Source organism: Peromyscus maniculatus, chromosome 5 (genome assembly GCF_049852395.1).
Source record: "Peromyscus maniculatus bairdii isolate BWxNUB_F1_BW_parent chromosome 5, HU_Pman_BW_mat_3.1, whole genome shotgun sequence".
Taxonomy (NCBI): domain Eukaryota; kingdom Metazoa; phylum Chordata; class Mammalia; order Rodentia; family Cricetidae; genus Peromyscus; species Peromyscus maniculatus.
In genome coordinates, this window is record NC_134856.1 from 19,983,228 (window position 1) to 19,991,511 (window position 8,284).

Genomic DNA, 8,284 nt, shown 5'->3' on the forward strand with positions numbered 1-8,284 from the left:
CTTTTCTTAGATATTAGAATGTGCTGTTAGGCATATTCTCTTGTTATATAAAGGTATATATACAAAATCTTCCTTTTTGAAGTCATTTTTTTTGCCTTTTATTTCTTTTGTGTGTTCTGTGGAGGGTAGGGGCATATAGATGTGTAGGCAAGAAGTCAACCTTGGGTGTTTGTAACAAGTCTTTCTCTGTCCCACCAGCCAGCTCCCAAATAAGGACAGAGACTCCTTATTAATTATGAAACTCGGCCTTAGCCTAGGCTTGCTCACTAGCTCTTATAACTTAAATTAACCCATTTATAGTAGTCATGTTTTGCCTTGTGGCTTTTTACCTTTCTTTCATTCTGTATGTCCATCTTCCCTCCATGTCTCATTGATGTCTCATGTGCCTAGATTCATCTCCTGCTCCCCTAACCCCTCGCTTGGAAGTCCTGCCTATATCACCTACCTAGCTATTGGCCATTAAGCTTTTTATTAACCAATCACAGCAATACATTTTCACACAGTATACAAATATCCCACCCGCGTTGTCCTTCAGAACTTGTCTACATTGTTTTATTTTTAGATAGTCTCACAGAGATTTGGTACTCAATTATTAGGCTAGGTTAGCTGGTTGGCAAGCCCCAGGAATCCTCCTGTCTCCACCTTCCAAGTGCTGAGATTACAAGTGCATGCTACCACACCCAGCTTGATTTTTTTTTTTATCAATATATTTACTGTATGTGTTTGGGTCTTTTGCCTGCATGTATGTCTATGCACCATATTTATGCTTGGTGCCTTGGGGGCCAGAAGAGGATATTGGATCCCCTGGAACTGGAGTTACTGATGGTTGTGAGCTGTCATATGGGTGCTGGGAATTGAACCTTGGGTCATCTGGAATAGCAACCTGTGCTCTTAACTACTGAAACATTTCTCCATTCCCCTGGCTTTTTTATATAGATGCTGGAGATTAAACTCTGCTCCTCATGCTTGCGTGGCAAAACACTGTTGCGGAATATTACTTTAACTAGGCAAAGATGGGTTATATTTGTTTATGCTGCACTTGTTTAACTATATGAAGATGTGTTACATTTGTTTATGCTGCACTTGTTTAACTATATGAAGATGTGTTACAATTGTTTATGCTGCACTTGTTTAACTATATGAAGATGTGTTACATTTGTTTATGCTCCATTTGTTCAACGATGCAAAGATGTGTAATGTTTGTTTATGTTGCATTTGTTCAATGATGTAAAGAGATGTTGCTGTTTTACCTTGCCAGCCTAAGGCACCTGATTAAAAAAAGTCTAATAAAACACTGAATAATAAAATGTCTAATAAAATGTCTAGAGAGATGGCTCAGAGGTTAAGAGCACTGACTGCTCTTCCAGAGGTCCTGAGTTCAATTCCCAGTACCCATATGGTAGCCCACAGCCATCTATAATGAGATCTGGTGCCCTCTTCTGGCGTGCAAGGATACATGGAGGCAGAATGTTTTATACATAATAAATAAATAAACAAACAAACAAAACAACAATCTCTCAATTGAGGCTCCTTTAAAAAAAAAAAGCTGAATGGCCAATAGCTAGGTAGCAGAGGGATAGGCAGGGCTGGCAGGCAGAGAGAATAAGTCGGAGGAAGACTCTAGGCTAGGGAGAGAGAACAAGACAAAGAGAGAATGAGGGAGAAAGGGAAGGCAATGCCTGGGGCCAGCCAGCCAGGCTGCTACCAGCCAGCAGACATGGAGTAGCAAGAAGGAACAAAAGGAGAAAAGACCTGAGACAAAACACAGGTGAGGAGAAACAGGTTAATTTAAGTTTTAAGAGCTAGTGGGACAAACATAAGGCCAATTATTCATAATTAACAGTAAGCCTCCACGTCATGATTTGGGAGATGGTTACTAGACAGCTTCCTAACTGAGCCATCTCCCTGGTCCTCTTCTGTGTGGCTTTGGGAATCTGCTTGGATCCTAATGTGTGGTCTACCTGGCTAGAATTGGTTTTTGTTTTAAGCAACACATTTTTTTAAAAATCCAGACATTCACATAGTTACTGAGAACTTACTGTATAATGATTACCCTATCAGGCACTGTTAACAAATTTGAAGGTCATATCAAGTTTGGCCACCTGTCCTTAACAAGCCAACTAAAATAGCCAAATTGATAGTGAAAAGCAGAAAAAGGAGATTCATTCTATGTAGTCACATTTGGAAGAGGAACAAAGAGATCCAGCAAACCCCTCAAGTCTGTCTTTGGGGTCCTGGAATCATTTTATAGATAGATTTTTAAATAGAGGCTCAAGGATATGCACATCTAAGCAGTTCCAGTCACAGTGTGGTCCTGCCCATCATTGACCCACAGGCTTCATTCAGTCTCATCCTGTCAGGGAGACTGGCAGGTTGCTAGAACTGTGTGAAATCCTTCATGGAGGTTCCCAACTGGCTGTCACATTTTTCCATCTCCATGGTTAGATGCTTGGGGAAATTCTCGTTTCTTTGAGGTCCTGACAGTAAAACTAAGAGACATAAGTGTCTCTAGAATATCTTCATTCTGAAAAACTTGTTACAACACTGATAAAATTAGAGGCATTCTCCATGTTCCTTCTAGAAAGCTTTTTTTTTTTTTTTTTTTGACTCACCTCCCCCTGCCCTTCTCTTTAAGACATCGGCTTATCTGAATGTTCTAGTTTCTGCATAGCTACTTCCTGTTCAGGAGAATGGAAATCCTGATATTGAGGCCAGTATACCTCCCACTAACATGCCAGGTTTTGTAATGTTTCCTTGTCTTTCAAACATGCTTTAAAGGACATCAAAAACACAAGTGACAGCTTATGCTGGTGAGAATGTGGAGCAAGGAGAACACTCATCCATCCACTGCTGATGGAGGTGCAAACTTGTACAGCCACTTTAGAAATCAATATGGCAGTTCCTCAGAATCGGGAATCGATCTACCTCAAGATCTAGCTGTAATAATCCTGGGCATATACCCAAAGGACACTTCATCCTACCACAAGAACACTTGCTCAACCATGTTCATTGCAGCTTTATTCATAATAGCTAGAAACTGAAAACAACTTAGATGTTCCTCAGCTGAAGAATGGATAAAGAAAATGTGGTACATTTTCACAATGGAGTATCATTCAGCTGTTAAAAACAAAGACATCATGAAATTTGCAGGCAAATGGATGGAACTAGACAAGATCATCCTGAGTAAGGTAATCCAGACTCAGAAAGACAAATATGGTATGTATGCACTTATAAGTGGATATTAGCTGTTAAGTAAAGGATAGTCATGCTATAATCCACAGACCCAGGAAAGCTAAGTAACAAGGAGGACTCAAGGAGGGGAATGCATGGATCTCCCTGGTAAGGGGAAATAGAATAGATTTTGTGTGAACTGGGGATGAATGTGGATGGGAACAGAAGGATCAGGCAGTAGGTAGGAGAGATGGGGGGTAGAGTACTGGGAAAGATAACTGGAATTGGGGGCATTTGGGGGGCAATGTAGAAACAGTACAGTGGAAACGCCTGAAATCTAGGAGACTGATGCTAGTGAAGTCTCCTAGTAATGGGGGATATGGAGCCCAAACCGGCCATCTTCTATAAGCAGGCAAGGCTCCTAGCAGTGGGATTAGGACATCAACCCAGCCACAAAACCTTCAACCTACAATCTGTCCTGCCTGCAAGATGTCCTGGGGTAATGGTGACACAGAACTTGTGGGAGTGGCCAACCAATGACTGGTCCAACTTGTGGCCCACACCACAAGAGGGAACCCATGCCTGACATTGCCTGGATGGCCAGGAACAAGAGGCAGGACAGCCCAGAGACCCAGGATATCGACAAACACAACAGGCAAAAGGAAGGAGTCTGGTTGCTATGGCACTGAGAGACTGTGAGTTAGCTTCTCTGATAGGCAGAGAGACAGGGAGAGGTGTCATGACCAGGTAATAAAGATGGTGAACTTCCAAGATGTCTGGCTTCTACTTCATCCTCCTGACCTAAGACAAAAGTTTAAAACAAAGGCCTTGTAGGCTTTTGCTCATGCTAGTAGGGCCCATGCTTGCTGATGGATAGGACCAACCAACTCAAGGCTTTATTAGGACATGTTTACACAACAGTTGTTGGCCAAGCAGCCATCCTGACTTTCTTCAAACTGACCAACTCTGAAGACCCTTCAAAGACGTAAACAATCAAACAAACAAACAAACCCAGACCTTAAGGAGAGACTGGGCTTCAGCTTCATGAGCCCCCACTTTGCTTTGCAGAGGCTCTCTTTCTCTCTCTCTCTCTCTCTCTCTCTCTCTCTCTCTCTTTTTCTCTCTCTCTCTCCCTCCCTCCTTCCTCACTGTGGATGGAATGTGATCAGCTGTATCACAATCTACTACCATGATTCCCCTACCATGACGGACTGTACTCTTAAACTGTGAGTCAAACCCTTTTCCTCGTACTTTTATCGTGGTTTTACAACATGGTGGAAGATAACTAAGTTGGACAGATAGTAAGCCCAACTAGGCTGTGTCCTTTCCTGAACTTTGACTCTAGTGAGGGAGGCAGACATGTAAATCTATGGCCATAGTCCAACTGCAATACTTTCTCTAAGAATGCAACACTCAACGGGCCTGAGGAAGGATGTCAGAATCACAGGGACCCAGGAAATCACAGCCGTCAAGGTATTACCTAATTGTAGAAAAATGAGACCCAAAATGGAGAGGAAAAGGGTAGACCAGGTGACTCAACAGTAAGTACATGCCTTTGAGCATGATGATCTGATTTCAATTTTCAGGACCCTATGGTGGAAGGAGACAAGTCCCATAGGTTGTCCAATGACCTCAACACACACAAATGTATAAAAATCCTGCTTTTTTCTCCCTCTCATACATTACATTCTGACTGTAGTTTCCCCTCTCTCCCCTCCTCCCAGTTGAAGGGTTCACAACACGCCCCCCCCCCCCACGGTCGCATTTACCAGGCGGACACTTCCGCCTAGCCAATTCCGGTCAGGCTGGACACCTCCACCTAGCAAGTTCCGGCCAAGGCATCTCGCGTGACCAGAATCCGTGACGTTACATGGCTACGTAAGCGCGCAACGTGACCATGTGATCTACGCACACGCGTGGAGTAGTGACGTGACCTGGCCACGCCCCCAGACGGTTTTTAAAGCGGAGCGCCATATTCCCGGTTCTCTCTCTCTCTTCTCTCTCCTTCTCCATGCACGTGTCTCTCCCACAGGCCTGTGCACTCTCTATCCCTTTATCTCTAATAAACTCTTATAAGTGGATTCTGTCGTGTTTCGTGACATTTCCTTGCAGGGTAAGAACACAACGCAGCTAAATAACTAACACCAGTCTTCCCCCACCTTCCTCTCTCCCCTGAATCCACTCCTCGTTTGTTTCTCTTAAAAAAAGAGTAGGTGGGGATGGAGAGATGGCTCAGGTTGAGACCACTGGCTTCTCAGCACCCACACGGCAGCTTATAACTCTCTGTATGTCTCACTCTCGCTCTGGCTCTGGCTCTGGTTCTTGCTCTCATTTTTCAAGACAGGATCTCTCTGTGTAGCTCTCTGACTGTACTGGATCTCACTCTGTAGACCAGGCTGACCTCGAACTCATAGAGATCCTCCTGCCTGTGCCTCCTGAGTGCTGGGATTAAAGGCGTGCACCACCCCTGCCCAGCCTGCTAGAGTCTCTTGAGACTATCTTTTGCCTTTGAGCTACAAGGCCAGTCTCTAGAGTGATGATAACCTGAAGACAGTTGAAAATGTTTTTATTAAACGTTCTTTCCAGGGCAACACAGAGAAACCCTGTCTCAAAATACCAAAAAATTTCAGAGATTTTTCTCAATTGCTTTTGCTAGGCAAACTTAAAATGTTGAAGTTAAAATATTAACTTTATCCCAGCACTCGGGAGGCAGAGGCAGGCGGATCTCTGTGAGTTCGAGGCCAGCCTGGGCTACCAAGTGAGTTCCAGGAAAGGCGCAAAGCTACACAGAGAAACCCTGTCTCGAAAAACCATATATATATATATATATATATATATATATATATATATATATATATATATATATATATAAACTTGATAATTGGCCTATATGTTGAGATACTGAGGAGCCTGCCTGACTCCATTTTGAAGGCAGGAGTCCTTATGCTGTATTGTCAAAAATAGGTTTCCTTTTACAGTAAGAGCTGAGTTGCTGTTTTTAAGTCTGTTTTCTGGATCCTGACCTGCCCCAACCCAGGACCTTGACTTGGTTTTGAGAATACCCCTACTCTCTCTGACCCTCCCTACTCACAAACCACAGGTAGTTTTGTTTGTTTGTTTAGAGATTTTTCTGCATTTCCTTACTGCCCCATTGTCTCTCTTCTGCAAACCTGCTTTGCAAGGACTCATGATTTTACTCCTTAAAGGGACCCCAAGAAATGGATTTGGGGCTGCTCTCTTTAACCTGACTTAGGTAGTCGCTCACTAGCTCTTGGGTGTGTTGTGCCCAGGTCACAAGACCCCCAAGCAAGACCACCACAGAGCTGATATCCGATGCAAGCACACAGAGGTTTTTTTAATAACAAAGCAAGCCCAGGGCTTGGTTCCTATTCCAAGCACTCGACATAGCAGGTGGAGGAGGACGACCCCAAGCACTCACTTGAGGGGTTTACATAGGAAAGGTTTGCATGCAGAGAGTTACATATCTTGGGACTGGACGAGGGGCGTAGGGGTGAGGTAGTTTTTTGAAATTACTGGCTGAACTATAAGCATGAGGCTACTGATGGATAACAGGATTCAGGGGATCTACAGAGACATAATTTTTTTACTCCCTATGTCTTGTTTTTGCTGAACCCAGGATATATACATTCAGATTTATTGTTCTAGTCCTATTTTCCCATGAGTTCAATTTCTGGTCAGTTGAGTCCATTACTCCCCATATCCTGTTTTACCAAGTCCAGGATACATAGATTTATTGTTATCTTCCCATGAGTTCAACTTCTAGTTAGTTCTAAAACTACTGGTCTAAAAAAACTTCTAAAAATACCTTTGGGGCGCCCCCCCCCCCGAAGGGAGCATCTCTCAAGATGGATACTGATTTTTCCCTTTCAGGTGTACCCCAATAAAATCAAGCTTGCTTCAAATTTGGCTCAAATTGTGGTGGTGGTCTTATTTTCACTCAGTGGGATTAATAATACTTTTGCCTTGGTCCATTTATAATATGCATAATATGCATACATTTTATTCTGTTCATTTTTTTTTTTTTAAAGACAGGATCTCATTGTGTAGCCTGGCTGGCCTTGAACTCACAGAGATCTGACTGCCTCTTCCTCCCAATTTATATATTTTAGTATCTTCAATGCCTTGCTGGGGAATCAGTGTTCCCTTTTATAGTTTCTTACTCTCCATGATACAGGAATTTGGAAATAGGACTCAGAAGGGAAAAATAGATAGGCTCAGGAATGGAGGTCTATTCACAGTTTCATGGAGGAATAGCCATGGGGTAGTGTGGAACTGTCCTTGGAGAGCAAACAAAAATTCCCAGTGTCAGCTGGGTGGTGGTGGCACATGGCTTGATTGCCAGCACTCAGGAGGCAGAGGTAGGTGGGACTCTGTGAGTTCTAGGCCAGCCTGGTCTACAGAGCAAGTTCTAGGACAGTCAGGGCTGTTACACAAAGAAACCCTGTCTCAAAAAAAAAAAAAAAATCCCAGTGTCAGGATGGGCATGCTTGGGACTTTGCTCAGTATCTGAAGATGAGATAAAAATGGGAAAGGAAAAGTTAGGTGGCTTCTCTTGCTTTTTTGCTTTCTGTGAAGGGACCCCAAAATAGCTTGACCACACAGCAGTCATGACAGGCTTAGGGACCTAGACACAACTTCTGTGACAGGCTTACTGGCAGGCAACACCCAGATCCAGGAAAACCCTTAAGCTGATACCACCCAGGAATCCACCCAGGGGTGAGGAAGTACCTGACATCCCAAACATTCCAACCATTAGATAAGGTGGCCAGATGTCCTTGAGTCTAGCACACACCTATTTTTTGTTTTACAGATACCCCTAGACAATTGTCAGCCAATCAGGATCCTGGACCCTGGAAATCCCCTCACCCCAACCTCTGCTATGATAAAAACTCTGCCCCACCTGAGCTGGGGGCTCTCTGCTCTCACCTCTGTGTCAGACAGACAGAGGGACCAAGCTCTGGAGCTTGAAATAAAGGCTCTTTGCTATTACATGTGGGATTTGGTCTCTGTGGTGGTCTTTTGGGGGTCCCCACAATCTGGGTATAACACTTTCAGCCAGAACAAAGCAGGCAAGTTTGACAGTGAAGATCTG